General features: G+C 35.0%; 1 protein-coding gene across 49 annotated transcripts in view; it reads right to left on the bottom strand.

Annotated features, from left to right (window-relative positions):
• PTPRD (protein tyrosine phosphatase receptor type D) overlaps positions 1–19,932 on the bottom strand; it is a 2,332,398-nt gene that overhangs the window by 1,458,095 nt on the left and 854,371 nt on the right. For all 49 annotated transcript variants that reach the window (XM_032392357.1, XM_032392358.1, XM_032392356.1 and 46 more), the window contains one exon: positions 17,900–17,941. The gene's annotated coding sequence lies outside the window, so the exon portion shown is untranslated. The remainder of the gene's footprint in view (positions 1–17,899; positions 17,942–19,932) is intronic.

The raw sequence follows: 19,932 nt of genomic DNA, 5'->3' as shown, positions 1-19,932 counted from the left end.
ATAATGTGCAATAGAAGAAATGAGTAGTGTGGGAAAGCTCAATATAGGTTAAGAGAACCACTAGATAGAGGATGAGTAGACTCTTCCCTCTCCCCGTCTCTTGTTTTCATGAGGGTCTCCATTAGAGCAACCCACCTGGCCTTCTCCCAACTCCACTGTTCCCAAAGTTTGGCAGAAGGCACTGAGCACATCTAGCTCGGCACCTTCCGGCCTCTTGCCTCTTTCAGTGCTTCTTGGTCCTCATATCTCAGTCAATTTCTCTGATGCCATGCAATAAACTTAAAGGGGCCAACTTGGCCCTGTTGAGGAGGCATTTGGTGTTCAGACATGCCAATGACTAAATTAGAAGGTCTGCTTAACTTAGTGGTGGAGTATTGAGCCAATTTGCCTACACTTTTAAAACCACATTTTCTCATCATGTTTATAAGAAAACTGACTACTTGACCTCCATTTGTCTGTCTCCTGGGCCTTAATTCTTAACTGATTTTAAACTCAGGAGGGGAATAACAGGGTATTATTTATTGATCCCCTAAACCCTAACAACAGTGAATATAATAAAACACCGGATGACATTACCAAATATTTATTACTATTAGATCAATCATTGTTAACAGTCTAAAGTCCTTTCAAGAATCCATAACAAGACAATATTCTATATAGAATCTACAGAGTGTATACACCTCAGGGTCAGTGGAGGAGGTATGATTTTTTTAATAATAAATCATTTGTGTGTTCTATTTTTTTTTTTTTTTTTGAGGAAGAAAGACCTCAGGAATGGATTTATATTAAGAGTCTGACAGCTTATTTGGAAAACTCATAAGATAAAAGTTAAGAGTATAGTTATTAGAACTGCTCTTAATTTAATAATTCTTCCTCTTATTTCTCATCCATTAAGAGGAGAACGTGGAAGAGTAGGAGGAGGAGAAGGAGGAGGTAGAGGAGGATTCAGTTAATTTTGGATTCAGCTAAAGTCACTTCAGATAACCAGCAACCATTTTTATTACCTATATAAAATAATAAAGGGTGCTGATATGTTGACTACTGTATATGAAACTACATGCACGGCACTTCTTACGAAGCAGCTATGGGATTTTGGAAATTAGTATTTTAATTGATAACAACTGTGAAAAATCACCCTTTGTATGATTAATGTAAATCTGTTTTACTTAACATTACCCCTGGTTTACCAACCATTACTAAAACAAATTGCAAAGATTTTGCCATTATGTCAACTCCTTCATTCGTCTTCCCAATGCATATTCTAAGTGCAATCAAAGGTGATAATTATTTAGACATTTAAATTTATTCTAAGAATTATGTATTCCATGTACCTATTATTGAAATTTCATAAATAAAATAATGTTAAATTATTTAACAAAAATAGTTTTGCTTTTCTTCAATTAGAAAGTAAATCAAAAATAGATTATAAGTTTAGTTTATAGCATCAATGCAAAAAGAAATAGCCGTACACAAACCCAAATGCCTCCACCATAAACTCTCCTCATTGAATAAACACATTCTCAACCTACTTATCCTTTCCTTTTCCCCACTCACGCATCAAGATTTCAACTTATTTCATTGTAACTAATCTCAGTAAGTGTTCTTTAAAGCAAAGGCTGAACATAATAATTCATATTAAATTGTGAATAGCTAATGCCCCTTTAACTTCCCAGTTTTTCACTTAAAAATAACATAAGTAATTCTCCGTATAGCAAAATATCAGTTATGTTATCCAAACACTGTAAGAAATCTTAAGGTGAGGGGTTAATTTGGTAAACTATTAAAAAATAAGGGTTATTTGTTGGAGGAACCTGAGGACTCCAGAGACTCAAGGACCTAATGGAAGCGTTCCTTTTCACCCTAATCATTACATTTGTGTATTTCCTCTCCTAGTTCCTGAAGCCCTTCTGCTCCCTCCAAATTCCCAAGGTTCTATCTCATCCACTTATGTGCAGGATAGTAAATAAAGGTACTCAGGGCAGAGCCAAGTTTCACAAACACCAAGTTTTAATGGGCAGCCAGCCAGTTTCACAAGCACCAATCCCTTAAGGGCCATAAAGCAAAACAGGGGAAAAGATCAGAAATGTGATGACAGCTAAATTTGATCTACCAATGCAACTTCTTATATAACTGCAGAATGTTAATTGTCCCTTGGCTGCCACAGGGGAGTGTGAAATACACACACATACACACACACACACACACGATAAAACAAAATAATGCTGCTAGGTGCTGTTTACCAATTACCTACTAAGTAAATACCAAATGTTTAAATTTCTTTTCCCCACTCTCACCACTTTTATTCAACATAGTATTGGAAGTCCCAACTAGAACAATTAGGAAAGAAAAAGAAATAAAAGGCATCTAAACTGGAAAGGCAGATGTAAAACTATCAGTATCTGTAAATGGCATAATTTTATATATAGAAAACCCTAAAGACTCCATCAAAAAACTGTTAGGGTAAGCAAATTCAGTAAATTTGCAGGATCCAAAATGAATATACCAGAATCTATTGCATTTTTATTTCTATTTTTTTTTAAAGATTTTATTTATTTATTTGAGAGAGAGAAATAATGAGAAAGAGAGAGCAGGAGAGGGGGGAGGTCAGAGGGAGAAACAGACTCCCCGCCGAGCAGGGATCCCAATGTGGGACTGGATTCTGTGACTCCAGGATCATGACCTGAGCCGAAGGCAGTCGCTTAAGCAACTGAGTCACCCAGGCGCCCCTCTATTGCATTTTTATACACTAAAAACAAATTATCCAAAAGAGAAATTAGAAAGCAATCCCTTTTATAATTGTTCAAAAAGAATAAAATACTTAGGAATAAATTTAACCAAGGTGGTAAAACTTTGTAACTAAAAACCATAAGGCATTGATGCAAGTAATTCAATAGCAACAAAAGCCATCCAATTAAAAAGTGGGCACAAGATTTAAATAGATATTTTTCTAAAGAAGACATACAGATGTCCAAAAGACACGTGAAAAGATGCTCAACATCACTAATCGTCAGGAATTGCAAATCAAAACAATGAGATACCACGTCACACATGTCAGAATGGCTGTTATCAAAAGGACAAGAAATAACAAGTGTTGGTGAGGATGGGGAGTATAGGGAACCCTTGTGCACTACTGCTGAGAATATAAATTAGTGCAGCCGCTAGGGAAAACAGTGTGGAGGTTCCTCAAAAAATTAAAAATAGAAATACCATATGATCCAGCAATTCCACTTCTGGATATTTATCCAAAAAAAACAAAAACACTAAATCAAAAAGATATATGCATCCCTATGTTCATTGCAGCATTATTTACAATACCAAGATACAGAAGCAACCTAAGTGTCCATTGATGCATGAATAGATAAAGATGATGTGATTGATGTGATATATATATATATATAATATATATATAGGAATAATATATGTGTGTGTATATATATATATATATACACATATATATGAATATATATATAAGATGGAATACTATTCAGTCAATAAAAGAATGAAGTCTTTCCATTTGCAACAACATGGGATCTTTAAAGTATTATGCTAAATGAAGTAAGTCAGGCAGAAAAATAAATGCTGTATAATTTTACTTATATGTGGAATCTAAAAAACAAGACAAATGAACAAACAAAACAAAATTCACATATATAAAGAGAATACTTTGATAGTTGCCAAAGGGGAGAGGGTAAGGAAGCGGGCAAAATAGGTTAAGGTGAATAAGAGGTACACATTTTGACTTATTAAAAAACGGGTCATGAGAATGTAACATATAGTATGGTAACTACAGTCAGTAACATTATATTGCAAATTTGAAAGTTGCTAAGAAAGTAAATCTTAAAAGTTTTCATCACAAAAAAGTTATAACTTTGTATGGAGACAGATGGTACTAGACTAACTGTGGTGATCATTTTGCAATGTATACAAATGTCAATTATGTTGTACACCTGAAACAAATGTATGTCAATTATACTTCATTAGAAAATCTTTTATACAAGGATACTCTCCATTATTAGATTTCTCAGTGTTATTATATATGTATGGGTCCCCTTCAAGATGACTTGGGGTCCAGGATTTTTTCTTTCTTTCTTTTATACATGCCAGGTTTGGAGACCCTTCTTAAGAATCAGTACTGACAAGTGCAGAGTGAGCCTTGGTGCCATCAATGAATCCTGGATGTTGGTCACTGTTGCTGAATCCTCTGCAATACTGAAATTGTCCAAAAGATTATATTCAATATTATTAGCTTTGGGAGACTGACAGAACTTTTCTTTTCAAGTACCAAGATAATTTGCTAAACAATAAATGAAACCATCAAATCTGGATGTGAACCCCAGCTCCACCGCTGACTGGTTTTGTGGCCTTGGGAAAATTAACTCAACACTGTAACCTAAGCCACCTTATCTACAAAGTAAGCATAATACTTAACCTGTTATGGATTGAGTCGTGTCCCACCATAAGAGGACATATTTGTAGTTCTAACTCCCAGTACATCCAAATGTAACCTTATTTGGAAATAGGGTCTTTTACAGAGGTAATCCAGTTAAAACAAAGTCACATTGGAATAGGATGGGCCCCTAATTCAATATGAATGGGGTCCTTATGAAAATAACACCATATGAAAGAGACACAGAGAGACCTCTATGTGAAGATGAAAGCAGAGACCAGACGGACACATCTATAAGTCAAAGGGTGCCAAAAAATTGCCAAAACAAAACAAAAAAACAACCAGAAGCTAGGAAAGAGACCTGAAACTGATTCTCCATCACAGCCCTCAGAAGACACCAGTCCTGCTGACACCTTAATTTCAGACTTCTAGCCTCCAGAACTGCGAGACAATAAATTCCTTGTTGTTTAAGCCACTCAGCTTATGGCACTTGGTAATGGCAGCCCTAGGAAACTAACAGACTACCTAACAAGGTGATCCTGGTGTTTAAATAAAATGATTTGTAATACACCTGACATAGGATAAGCCCTTTATAAATTGTCATTAATAGTAACAGTGTTGGAATATTTTGAACCATAACTGATAAGTAGTCTTGCAACAAGCTATACTTGATTTACCCCTCATTTCTATTTTTGGAAATTTAGATATTGAAATTTCCTGGAGGTAAGGCAATATGGAAGGCAGGAATTATAAAGGAGATAAATCTCATGCCAGTGTGTGCTAATTGTTTGAATTCCCTGTAAAAGGTTTGGCAGGAGAGGAGGTTGGAACACTTAGCTAAATTGAAGTTTGGGGATTATCTGTGAATTTAAAGTATCCATGCCATTTTGGCCCCCATTAGCACAAGTAATTGAGAGGAAAATCTTGCCAGTTATGCTATTCCATAAGGCGTAATGTGGACTTCAATATTTAAGTAATACATTAGCAAGCTTAAATGGTGCTATGGAACAACATTAAAGGATGAAAAGAGATAGTCTGTGACCTTCATTTTAGAGATGAGCAAATTGAGTCCCATCAAGGTTACAGTGAACTCAAGGTCATAGTTCACATTGGAAAAGCTGACACTAGAATCCTTGTCTCCTAACTTCCTGATGGAAATTCAGTGTGTCTTTCAGGATTCTGTGTTATGTTCTGAATTCTGTGGAGCTTTTCTAATTGCCAGAACCACAACTCTGAAAGTGGAATCTTAAGACCAAGGTTGGAAGGATTCAGATCGAGAAAGAAGAAAGTGACATAACATTTTCAATAAAAAGCCTCAAAAATTGTATTTGAGAAGGGAGCAGTAGTGGGGACAGTGGACAATTATTTTTACACTAAAATTATAAGTTGTATAACCCATTTAGAGAAATCTTTTTACATTGTTTAGAAGATCCATTAAACATGGCCTGGCAGGACCTTTCTAGGACAAGTTATTAAAGCCCTAGATGGTATTTGGAAATGTGGCTATCTCAGATTGAAGTCATTTGCATTATATTATAAAACACATAGGACACTTTGGCCATCAAGATCACTGGGATGGCTGAACTTTGGCCTGCCCCATGATTTTGCAAATACAGATTGTACTCCTAACCTGTTTAACAACTAACCCCACTTAAAACAAGCTGCCCTTTTTCACCTCTGGTGTGCTCAGCTTTTAAGTAGACCTTGTGAGAAGAAATATTAGACTTTAATACAACAAACTTTGTTTCATTGTTTGTCTTCACTTTGGTTTATTATTTTATATTCCCAGTCTTTGTAGGACATTTCCATGTTGCCTGCCCTAAGGATAGCACTACTGTAATTGAGGGGCCCCGTTCAGAAACTATTTCAGAGAGAATCATTCAGTTTCATTTTATGGCTTCATAGCCCAGAACTCAATAACACCAATGCAGGGACCCCTCTGGACAACATATCAATTTGTATTATGAAGTGAATTATGGCTGTACCCACCAGAGCTGGTATAGTTAAGTGTCTGTCAGTGTTTCCATTATATTTTGAGGGCTTCTTACTTGGTTACAAAAATACCCTTCAGGCTGAGGCATACAAGACCAGCCTAGGAAGTGAGTGCTCCCTTTGTTTAGTTTTACCATTTAAAAACACTAGCTCTCTTTTGTGTTTGCTTGTATACATTGTATAACGAAGAGAAATCTAGTTTTCTAAATCAACATGGCTGCCAGAGAGATAATGGTTTTAATGGGGAAAGCTCAAGGTGTTAAAGGTCATTTTTCTGAGTATGATCCACATTGTTCTCCTTGGAAGATGCCAGGTTCCAAAAATGAGGATTCCAATGTGGTGCAAATGCCCAAAAATTATAAATGTATTTATTTACCCTCTGAATTTTGAATCTAGAAATCTGCACTTACATCTTAGATGGGATATGACTACATTATGTTTAAAGTTTCCCTCTGTTTTCCCCCTGACCATGCCCTTATCCTCACTTTGAATCCATGTAAATTCTTGCCCTTCCTTCAAATCTTAGTTCAAATTTCCTAATTTCTGAGAAGAAAAGGACTCAGGGATTCTTACCCTAAGCCACTTTGCACATAATACCTAGCTCCAAGAAAGCAACTGTCAGATCATACCACTTGTATATGTGTCTGTTTCTTTTTATATATATATTTTATTTTATTATGTTACGTTAATCACCATACATTACATCATTAGTTTTTGATGTAGTGTTCCATGATTCATTGTTTGCGTATAACACCCAGTGCTCCATTCAGTACATGCCCTCTTTAATACCCATCTGTGTGTCTGTTTCTTTATCAGACTGCACAAACTCAGAACAAGGATAATGTCCTGTTTATTTGCAGTGTGTTAGACATATTACATATGCTCAGTAAATATCAGCTCCTTGACTGAATGAGTGAATGAATGAATGAGTGAATGAAGTACTCTGTGAAATAGGAATAGTGGCAAGGACACTCAAAGGATTTTTTAAAAAGTTTGAAAAGTAAGGACTTGTCTTTAATATGATTTTCCACTTCTAGGTTTCAACCTTCTAGAGGGTACAAATTCTCATATGTCCATAATGAAGAATCTCTCAGGAAATTGAATGACTTGTAAACTCTTACAGGTAGAGATATACACAACAAGTTTTGTTGAGAAAATTACAGATCAAAGAGTTAGGAGATGAAGTGTTTGTTCTGACTTAGTCACTGACTCTGTGACCCTCTTCAAGTTACTTAATAACTCAGTGATTCAATCTCTCTGCAATTGGTGATAAATAACAGCAGTTCCTATCTGCTTCTCAGAGATGTTTAGGGGAAAATGTGTTAGCACATCTGAGACAGTTTAAAGAAAAATCCTAAACTATAGATATATTATATAAATTAAATATTATATTGCAATTGCAAACTATGTACTAAATGATTTATTGCAAACAAGACTATTTTGGTGAAATCACATCAATCTAATAACAAAATGTAATTGAAGATTTGATTCTTTCACTTGTCATAAGCAATTGGATTATATTTATTCTATAAAGAAATGAAATGAAAAGTAATTGTTCCATCATTTCTGCATTGGCATTTGGGGATGGTCCATGTGATTATTATGATAGATAAGCTGTCATGTTCTACCTGAACCAAACACATTTTCAAGGAGAGGAGCTAAAAAGAATTACCGATGCTTTTAGAAGATAAATGACTGGAAGAAATGATTTTTTTAAATCACAGTTTTGCAAGCAGCTTAGCCATTGAGCTTCCAATGTTTCTCAAAGTATAATCCATGAATCACATGCCTCAGTATCATCTTGACTATTGTAACCTGGAGATTCCCAGACCTCATTTTCAAGAATAAGCAACTCTTGGGTGGGGTCCAAGAATCTGCATTTTAAACAAGCTCTCAGATGATTCCTATGAAGACACTCAAGTTTGAGAACCACTACAGGAGCTTACACCCTTTGATTCAGGAGGCAAATGAAGAAAGTACAGACTGAAGATCAGGAACAGAAAATAAAACTTGTCTGTGTAGATAAACTCTTCTCTTCCTTTAAAATCACTGAGTGTATTATATTTTGTAGAATTTGTAAAGGAATTATAAATCAATGGTATATCATGTTTTTGAGGGGAAAGGGTTTTTTTGTTGTTGTTGTTGTTTTGTTTTGTTTTTTAATTTGGACAGACTGAACTAGAAAGAGAGGAAGAAGAAATTGACAGCTCCAGTTTGCTGTATATTACCAGGGTTCAAGAGTAATTCGTACTGATGGGGGAAAAGAAGGCTCCACAAACTCCTTTATTCTTTCTTCTGTCTCCACCTGGAACCCAGTGAACCTGCTTCAGGCTCAGAATCATTTTGACACTTAAGGGTTTGTCTTCCAGCAATTATCAAGACAAGTCGGGTAAAAATATCAAACAAGGTTTGGTTGTAATGTGTATCTATTATTAAATGGTTATAGCGTTTTTGCTTTGTTTCTGTTAGTAAGATAGCATATAGTCATGTAGAAAATTTCAAATTATGGAAAAGATTACAGAGGCAAATGAAAAACACCTGAATTTCTGATACAGCGTGGCAATTACTGCTCTCATTTCAGTGAAAATTCTTCTAGAGCTGTACACCCATTGTAGACTATGATTCCATTTATATAAAATTAATTTTGCATATATTTACATAAATATAAACATATGCTTATGCATAATTTTATATTTTTACATGTTGCTTTTCCACATCAATGGCACTTTTAAAAATATCTCATAATCATGAATACCTATGGAATGAACTGGAAAATAATTAGACTTAGGTTATTGCTGGTGTCAGCTGTTTCATCTCCTTCATTCATGTCTTAATTCCTGGGGACTTCTGTCCCTCCCTCAACACTTCTCTGCTCTAACTTCTACCTCTAAACCACTTTAGCTATAAACATTATATGGAAACACAGAGATAAACGTGGGTGCTAATTCTCAGTTTTCTGGAGCACCAGAGTATCATATGAGATTCATCAGCACCTAAGGAATCCTTGGTGTAAAGCTTCTTAGAGGTCTTTTCCTGTTCTATAGACTTTATCAACATTTTTTTTAAAAAAAGTACTTTCTCAAACAATTACTCCATGGATGCTAAAGAGGACCGAATAAGTTGAACATTTTATCAAACATGTATTTAATATTTACAGTATTCTAAGTGCACTGTATGGATTATTTTACTGAATCCTTACACCTACCATGAAAGGTGAAAGCCATTCCTGTCTTTATACTGAAAAAAACGGAGTCTCAAGGAGTGTAAGTAGATAGATGTTCCCACAATTTGTCAGAGTGGAGCAGGTGGGGGATGGAGGAATGGGGAGCAACTACTTAATGAGTACAGGGTTCCTTCTGGAGTGATAAAAATGTTTTGGAACTAGATGGAAGTTGTGGATGTATTGTTAATGTACTAAATAACACTTAAAGAGTCACCTTACATGGTTAGTTTTATATTATGTAAATTTTTTCTCGATTAAAAAAAAAAAAATGGAGCATGGAATTAAACCCAGTTTGACCCCAGAGACCACACTCTGGACTAATACAAAATACTGCTTCCCACATGGTTATATTAAGTTCAAGTTTTGCTAGATGAAACAAAATTAATAGTTTTTGCTGCAGAAATATTCAGTGTCTTGTGCTGATAAACATGTTAAATCTCCCATAGGACAATTTGGTATATAGGGGTGTCGTAAGTAGTGTTTCTCAAATTACTTTTTTCCTGGAACCCATTTTACCTGGAGTGTTTCTAAAAGGACGTGTTTCATAAAACACGTTTATGGAATAACCGTTTTCTTCAAAGCTCTGAAAATAATGTTTATTACAGAATTATTTTCACCACTTGGATGATCTACTTAGTGTATCAGCAAAACTTCACAGGAATTCAGGCAATATAATAAAGACAGAACAGTTGCCTGGAATTCCCCTTGTGATCATTTCCTTAGCACTTGTTCATAATAGAAAGAGTAAAAGTGCAAAGGGACTAAGCAATTACACCTTTTATATTCTATTTGAAACATTGAGTATTTACTTTTTAGTTAAGTTTCATGCAAATGATAGCTCTGCTATGTGCACATATAACTATTTAAATTTTATGATAAAACACAAAATGTATAGGGGAGTGTAGATTTGACATTCTGCAATTTTTAGCAGAGCAGCTTCTGGGCTTAAATAAGTCTTTCAAAAACAACTGAGAAGATTAACTTTCTGAATTTGAAAAAAGGAAGACATTTTTTATAAATCTTGTGAGGTTTTCTTTGTTCAGTTATCTTTCTCAGTAGAAAAAACAAAACAATTTCTAAAGCAGTTAGAAATTGAGAACAAGGATTTTTTAGAAAATAATTATTTCTTCTTTAATCAAACCCAGCTTATAACCCAATTCTTCTATTCCAATTTTCTATATTAGCTATTATAACCTCATATAAAGAATGTGGTATTTGGAATCAGTGCAAATGAATTTTACATGTCACATATTTACTTATGAGCTTTATGACTCAGTTTCCCCAAATAAACATGGATCTTTCTACCTTGCAGAATTTTCATAGCCAAGAATTCTGACTCTCCTGTTTTCTGCAAGCTTGTCATCATTATTTTGGCTTCACTTCTCTCCTCACACAGTCTGGAGCACATGGAAAACCATTTCCTGGATGTTCTTAATAGCACCCTACAATCGCTGATCTCTTTGAGTTATAATGATTATCAACTTGGTAAGGTTTACACTGGATAATCCCCATTGCCATTTCTGCTGGTGAACCTCTAGCACTGCTGGGAAAAGTTCCCAAATAATCCTGGTTGGGTGCATTGCAAGGACAGCCTAATGGGTTTAGGCTGTATTTGAACTACTCAGCTCTCCTCTCAAGAGCAAAATGGAAAAAATTAAAAAATAATTTTTTACACACACACCACACACACACACACACACACACACACACACACATTTATGTCTATTTCACAGTCTCCCACACCAGACTTAATTTTTCCTACAAAAGAAAATACCACCATTCCTTTCCCTATTAAAAAAAAAAAAAAAAAGACATCATTCAATGTAGGCTCTCTTCTGTTCAATTGACTTCTGTGTGTTTTAATTAACGTTTACTTTTAGCTTAAGGCAATTCTTATGTCATCAAGAGCAACAGGGAATCACCTATCTTTCCATATGTGAAGTCTGTGATGTGGCCATATATTGGAGCTGGATGAGAGGTAAGGAGACGTAGAAAGAGAATGAATCTCAGCCAGGCCTGGCACACTAGGCAACTACATGGGAGTGGCCCTTACAAGGTGTTCTGAAGTACACCAAAAGCACATTTGTGGAGGAAGTGGGCTCTGGATTTGTAGATAGCACTCAAGGCCAAAGATAAAGCAGCAGTGACAACCAAGGGAGAGTGGATAGCCACTTGCCTGAGGACAGTTACACATGAGAATTCTGTGTTCCTTCTACTTCCTCTATTCCAACCCAAACAAATAAAAGAAAAGGAGGAAGAAATGCGAGGAATTGGGGCATACGGTACCACCCTCCTATTCCTTCACTCCCACTCATCCCCATCACCTACTACCCCAAACATATTCAGAAAAACTAGAACATCAAATCTAAGCTGCACCCAGGCAAGGCAAGAATCTATGAATTAAATATGAGGCTGAAACATTAAAATAATCAGAATTCTTAACAAGAAATATAAGATACTGTCACAGCAAAAAGTGGCTGAAAAGCTATGAGATCCCCAAATGTGATGAAGGTAGCAAGCACACTACGCAGTAGGAAGTAGGTTTGCCAGAGCAGGGCAGATAGTGTTTAAAGAAAAAAAAAATCATGTTTTATATCTTCAGTATTTCAGACTCTTCTACGAAGTCAATTTTGATGATCTCCACAGTACAGTAATTTTCAAAAGTAATCCTTCTATCAGTTTTTATCTTTGAGCAAGCAGGTTCCTTGCTCCTTTTCTTTAGTCATTGTATTCTTAGCCTGCTCTGAAACCCTCTACCACTAGGCATATAGTCAAGGCTATATTTGACCAGTCTGTTCTGGTACTGGCTGAACTGGTTATTAAAATAATAAAGAATTTAGACACAACTGGTAAACAGGCACTGACTTAAGCTGCCTCTTTCCCACTGCCCTTGCAGTCTTGGCCTCTCCTCCAGAAGCCCCCCCCCCCAACCCAGCAAATAAAGGGTTAAAGCTCGTACACTCTGGAAGCCTCTTGGTCCCTATTCAGTTGAGTGGACTTATGTTTGGTTTATACCAGAACCATATTAATTTTCAATTTTGAGTATAAACCCAGTCCACTACAATTATCAGCAAATGAGGTATATATCTTCAAATAGTTAATGTCTCTCTTGAATGATGAATGGTTACTTTGTCACTGGATGCCCTCAATTGACCAACATGCTCTAGTCTTCCTAGACTTTCAGATATTGCTTCCTTTTCTTCTTCTCCCACCTGGTGGTGTACATTTGCTCATGATAAACTCCCAACCTACCCTGCTTTACTGGACTGCTATGGATGTATCACCATACATCTCAGATAACAGATTTCCCTTCTGAACTGAACTTTCTTACAGTATCTAGAGAAAGAACTCTTTACAAAATATCTACCCTATTTCTGTAGATAATCTGAGTTGCAGATCTTAGCTTGACCAAATCAAGCCTTTCTTCTCTCCCTGTGTCTTTGCCACACACCAAAACTTAAATTTAGTTTTTCACTGGAAAATTTTATATTTGTTTGAAACTACTCAAATACTGGTAGTATAAAAGGTCTATGATAAATGAGAAAACATATAAAATTTCAAATCCAGGGATGGCAGAACATTTATTTATTAACATACAATAAAATTTTTGAGGGTAAGGGACCATTCTGTGCTTCAGGGAAATACACGGGCTTGAAGTTATTGTCCTCTAAGATGTGCTCCTACGTCATATTGACTATCACAGCTTTATAATTTTTATTTCTTTCCCCCTGGGGCTTCCAACTAATATGACAACTGTTTCCTGACTGCTTACCTGTCTGGACTTCCAGCCAATATCTCTTCACCTTCTCCATCAGCCAATATGTATATACATTAAATACATTATTTGCAAGAGCTCTCAAAACTCAACAGTTTGAAAACAATCCAGTTATAAAATAGACAAACTACAGGAACAGACATTTCATCAATGAAGATATACAGATGCCACATAAGCACAAGAAAATATATTCAAAATCATTAGTCATTAGAAAAATGAAAATTAAAACTACAATGAGATATCGTTACACACCTATCAGAATTGTACACACCTATCAGTGTAACATAAAGGACTGAGATGCTATCATCTTCTTCACATGCTGTTGGTTAGAAGCAAGTCAAAGGTTCTGTCCACAGTCAAGGTCTGAACATCAGGAGGCAGGACTCATGGGAGCCACATTAGAGTGTGTTCATCATGTTTGTCATATAAAATGTAAGGCACATTTCAAAGTTTCAAAAAGAAAGCAAAAATCACACATATAGCTAGGTATACTACATAGAGATAATCACAATTAATGATGCTGAATGGGTTTCTTCACAGTCATCTATGTGTTCTTCTTGAAACCTTTGCCCCAACAAAAGGACATTATATATATAATTATTTGAATAATCTGTCCTTTTATATAAATACATGTATAAAAGAGGTATGGTACTATAATAATATTTTACAATTTGTCTTACTTTTTAAGAACACATTCTCCTTAAATAATCTTCTAAATTATAAATTTTAGAAACTGTAAAATATCTTCTCCTAAATATTATATTTATTTCTGTTTCCCTACTATTTAATAGTTAATTTGTTTCCTATTGCCATGTTATAAATATTGCTATGATAAATCTTAGTCCTATAAAAACAACCTCCTAAATATATCTTAAATATATAGCTTCAAGAACTAAGTGGGAGGATTTCACTTCCCAATTTCAAGTCTAAACCTTTATTACTATTATCACTGTTTTAGTCCTATTCTTGACCGCTTTCCACCCTCCTGTTGCTGTATTTGACTGATACTTGACCAGTTCACCAGCACCTTTCAAGATACTTGAAGTGTCCACTCCTCCAGGAAGCCAGATTGATTGAAATGACTTTTCTAAATTACACCTCATTGGCATTTCTCCTTTGTGCTGTTACTACATCATTTTTCTTTTTATTATGTTCAACTTGCCAACATATAGTACATCATTAGTTTTTGATGTAGTGTTCAGTGACTCATTAGTTGCATAGCACACCCAGTGCTCATCACATCACATGCCCTACTTAATGCCCATCACCAGTTACCCATCCCCCCACCCACCTCCCTTCCAAAACCCTCAGTTTGTTTCCCAGAGTCAAGAGTCTCTCGTGGTTTGTCTCCCTCTCTGATTTCTTCCCATTCAGTTTTCCTTCCCTTCCCCTATGATCCTCTGTGCTATTTCTAATATTCCACATATGAGTGAAACCAATGATAATTGCCTTTCTCTCCATTGACTTATTTCACTTAGCATAATACCCTTCAGTTCCATCCATGTTGATGTAAATGGTAGGTAATCATCCTTTCTGATGGCTGAGTAATATTCCATTGTATATAAGAATCACATCTTTATGCATTCATCTGGTGAAAGACATCTCGGCTCCTTCCACAGTTTGGCTATTGTGAGCATTGTTGCTGTGAACATTGGGGTGCATGTGCCCCTTTTCACTATATCTGTATCTTTGGAGTAAATACCTAGTAGTGCAATTGCTGGGTCATAGGGTAGCTCTATGTCTTGAGGAAACTCCATACTGTTTTCCAGAGTGGCTGTACCAGCTTGCATTCCCACCAACAGTGTTAAGAGGGTTCCCCTTTCAATGATGTGGGGGGTGCCTGAGTGGAGCAATCTGTTAAGCATCTGCCTTCGGCAGTCTATTAAGCATCTGATCTCAGGGTCCTGGGATAGAGCCCTGTGTCGTTGGTCTTCCTGCTCAGAGGGGAGTCTGCTTCTCCCTCTCCATCTGCCCCTCCCCTTGGCTCACACACACTCTCTCTCAAATAAATAAAAATATTTTTTAAAATTAATTAATTAAATAAATGATGTGTTTACATGTCTTCTCTTTTCTAAGATTGTAATGCCTTTATCAGGCAGAGAACACATCTCTTTCTTCTTCGCCTTTTTAGCACCTAGCACAGTGCATAGAACACATAATAACTTCTCATTAAGGAAGTTGAACTGAGCTACTGAACTAAACTAAGATAGTGTGAGTATGCTATGGAGGTATAGTTTTGCTAAGCCATCTACATTTTACAATGTGTTTTTCCATCTTTGAGCACCCTAACAAAGCCTAAAATTAAATGAAGGAGACTCAGACACTCTTATGCAACATGAAGGCCCTTTGTATCACATGCAACTCTTAAAAAAGGAAGCAAATATAAAAAAAGATCAAGAAATGAGCAACAACTCTTCCTTCACCAGAAAGAGTGTCTACCCAAAGATGGAGACAAATATTATTGCACATGCTTACACACCCTGAAACTTAAAAATGTATATTAGAGTCATTCCTCTTGCATTCACAATATGATTGAGATGATTAAGAAGGCTAACACAAAATCCAAACCATTATAAAAATAGGAAGAAGTAAAATAGCATTTAATTATATAACAGGTAAAAGAGGTGTTTTAGGACAATTGTATCATTTTAATACCCATGCAATCCCTGTGATAAGTATTAGTAAATTAATTTTATATCTGAAATAGCCTGCCCAGGATTTCACAGTGGTAAGTGGCAGGGCCACACTTCAAAGATAAGAAGGTTCAATTTCAAAGCCACCATCTTCCCATTTCTTTGCACTATGAAAGCACCAGGAAATACCATAGTTTTCAGTTTATTACCAGAAATGTTCCCTAGAATATCAGGGGCAAGAGTAGTAGTGACTAACAGCAGGCTTGAAGTTGAGGCTGCATATCTATGAGAAACCATGATTATTTGCATTGTGCTGTGTTTGATTTAGTTCCCTGACAAATGTCATGCCAAAGCCTTGACACAACAGAGATTTGTGCCTGGAGCCATTCATTCTGTGTCTGGCAGAGCACATTGGCTGGCATATTTTACATGGATATTCTAAAGTCACACCAGTCTCTGAATGGAGACTGAAAGTGACTAAGATAAAAAAAAAATATATGAAAAATAGAGTCAAGAGTCATACTCCAAAAAGAAAAAAAAAAAAAACAGAAGTATGTTTCAATTTTTAAATCTCAATTATTCATATATGTATATGGATATGCTTATAGAAGTTTATTTTTTCATAGGGAAGTAACATGGCAGAACACATACAGTATGTTTTGAGCCAAATTTAAAATATAAATATTAGTATATAAGTGTATTTCCCCAAGTATTATGTTTGCACAAAATAGGTTATCAATTATTATTAATGATATCATATATATATATCCACATTTTTATAACCACAAACCAACTTTCAACTTTCCTTTAAATATGAGATTACTTTATCACACAGAAAAATAAAAGAACTGCCTCACCCATTTCATTGTATGGTGGAAAGACTCAAAATAGGGTAAATGATCTAGAGAAGTTTTAGAGAAACTATAAGCAAACATTTGTAAAACCATTCATTATTTAAATACCTCCCAAGAAATGACAAACCTACTTTCAGTACCTTACCCCAGAACTCACATTCCTTATGTGCTACTTTAAGCAATTTTTTCTTGCTACCTCCTCCATAGAGAAGGACTGATTTTCATAGCTTCTGTATGTGGGGTCCATTTCCCATTCTTTCTTTCATCTTTCTCCCTTACAGTACCTAAGAATCTTAGTTCCTTTTGTCTTTACTACTGGAGTTCCCACTATATACTTTTTATTCAATATATACCTTTTCTTTTCAGCCCCCTCTCAGGATTCAAGGTTATTACAATTCATGATATTTATAATGTTCTTTGTCCACATTTTATTTTAAATAGCATTCCATTTTGAAATCAAAGGCATCCTGTAATGGCCTTGTGCTCTCACCCTTATCTTTCCCGTAGTACATTTATATATTTCTTACTGAGCTCTATTTATTTTGCTGTTTGCATCTTCTTCTGAAATTGTCTTGCAATTTTAAGCTAATTTCACTATCTGGTCCCCCAAAACTTAGATATTCCTAGGTAGTTCTTAACTGATAGTTAACTTGCTTATATCCTACCTTGAATAATTTAATCACCAGAGTCATTAAAGACTGTGTTAAACAACTTCCATCAAACATAGAATAGTTCCATTGTTTTACTGTCAAGGGCATTAGTGATAACAGTTCTTTGAATATACATTGTATGAATTAAGGTTTCTGTGATCAGGAAATGATATGTATTTAGTGATCAGATTTTTGATTCTAACGTTTTCTCACTAGTATCATGTTTTATCAGATGAAAGAGTGTTTATCATATACATGAACATGTACTATACTTCTATTTATATAAGCACATTATACTAATATAATTTTTATAATATTTTTTACTATTATAACATTTGTATTTTTATACTTTATGGAGAATATTGGAAATATATTTTAAATATACCTTTGTCCAAGGCACATCCTGCTGTGGTCTCAGGACAGGAACCTATTGTAAAAAATATATATATATTCTCATTAATTGTATATACTTAGTATAAAAAACAGATTGAGAAATACCAATACATACAATTAAAAAAAAAACATGGTTTCAAAACCTCAACCATTGCTCAATATTAGTATCTGCCCATTAACTTCAAAAAATATTCTGTTTTTATCTTTTTTTTTTTTTTTTTTTTTGCTTTAGTTCATTAAGAAAAAAAGGACAAGGTATAAATATTCTGATTTACTTCTCAATCTGAATCTCTAAAGGAACTCTATTTTTTTATATCTTAAAATAAACAGTTTTTTTCCTAGAAAGAAACATAAAGGCAGATTAAGTTCCTGATACACAAAAGCCAATTTCAGGCAAAAACTCAGACAACACTTTTCAAAAATGCTAAGTGAATTATTATATTCCAAATAAGAAGATGAGGAAGCAGGTTAAACAGGTTTTATGATAACAAAAGTCCTATAATATTTGTTCATCAAAAAATAGCAATGGAAATCAGTTAAAGTTAAGAGAATCATTTCACAGTAATAATGTTTCAAATTTTCAGGCAGTGAAACTAGAATGTATGTGCAGGTAATAGATTTAAATATGTTCAAATGAACTTGAGCACTTTAAAAATCATAGGAGGAAACAGAATCACGTATTGCTGCTTTAAGACCAATATTTCCATCATTTCCTTCTATTTTATTATTCTATTAGACACAGTGTCACATTTCCAAATATGTGGACACCCAACCCACATAAAAGCACTGATCTAAATCTAAGAACTCTCATTGCAAATGTGACAGTGTTGTTTACAAGAACTTCAATTAAATGTAAAATCAAAGAACCACTCATTTTGTTCATATTTTTTTGGCATTCTGTCTGTTTGAAATTTCCAGATATGGGAGAAGAAATCAGAAGAAATAAACTTCCTTTGTGATTTCTACCAGTATGCTGGAATAAAAGTTTTACCATGAATAAATTTAAAAAATAAAAATAAATAGTTAGCATCCATAAACTAAAAATAAAAGTATGTTTTTCTTTCATATTTAAAGTTCACAGACCCAAAGAATTTTAGCTCTAGAAGGCACCTGAGTGGATAACCAAGTAAACCGAATCCAAACTGTCAGTTATAATCAAGGGATTCTCACTGTTATGTCTCAGGAGTCCTTGGATAATGTAAGGGAACCAAGTCTTTGGGTCACCCAAAATGTTCCCTTAGCCATTATTCAAGCACAGTAGACATGTGCACAAATTCAGGCACACATGCATGATGCATGCATGTGCAGACACACACACACACACACACACACACACACACACGAATTTAAGCCTTCTTCTTTATTCTACGGCCAAACCTAGAATCTCACATTTCTTGTATTTGAAACTTGGTCCCTGGATTATTAGCTACACTGGACTTTAGACAATTTACATAACCCTCTCTGAGCCTCAATTTTTTTACTTATATTGAAGTTATTGTAAAGATTAAATGAGTTAATACAAATAAATTGCTTAGAAACCCTTCCTAGGACATAGTAAGTAGCCAATAAATGTTCACTATTAAAAGCTAAAAAACATTTGAAAGTAAAAATTCTTCAAAAAATATTAAATAATTTCGATATTTAAAAATATGTCAATTGATATTTCTAGTCTACTAATCATCTCTCAAGTGTGAAAATCTCCATTTGTATTTCTTACATTTTAATATAATTATATTTGCACAATTATAATTACAAGAAATAACTGAGAAACATAACTATGGATGGCAAACTTTATTCATGAAAGAATCATAAAAGAAACCAAAGTAAGGGCGCCTGGGTGGCTCAGTCGTTAAGCGTCTGCCTTCGGCTCAGGTCATGATCCCAGGGTCCTGGGATCGAGTCCCACATCGGGCTCCCTGCTCCGCGGGAAGCCTGCTTCTCCCTCTCCCACTCCCCCTGCTTGTGTTCCTGCTCTCACTGTCTCTCTCTGTCAAATAAATAAATAAAATCTTTAAAAAAAAAAAA

Source organism: Phoca vitulina, unplaced genomic scaffold (genome assembly GCF_004348235.1).
Source record: "Phoca vitulina isolate PV1807 unplaced genomic scaffold, GSC_HSeal_1.0 scaffold67, whole genome shotgun sequence".
Classification (NCBI taxonomy): Eukaryota; Metazoa; Chordata; class Mammalia; order Carnivora; family Phocidae; genus Phoca; species Phoca vitulina.
This window is presented reverse-complemented; position numbering and strand designations above follow the sequence as displayed.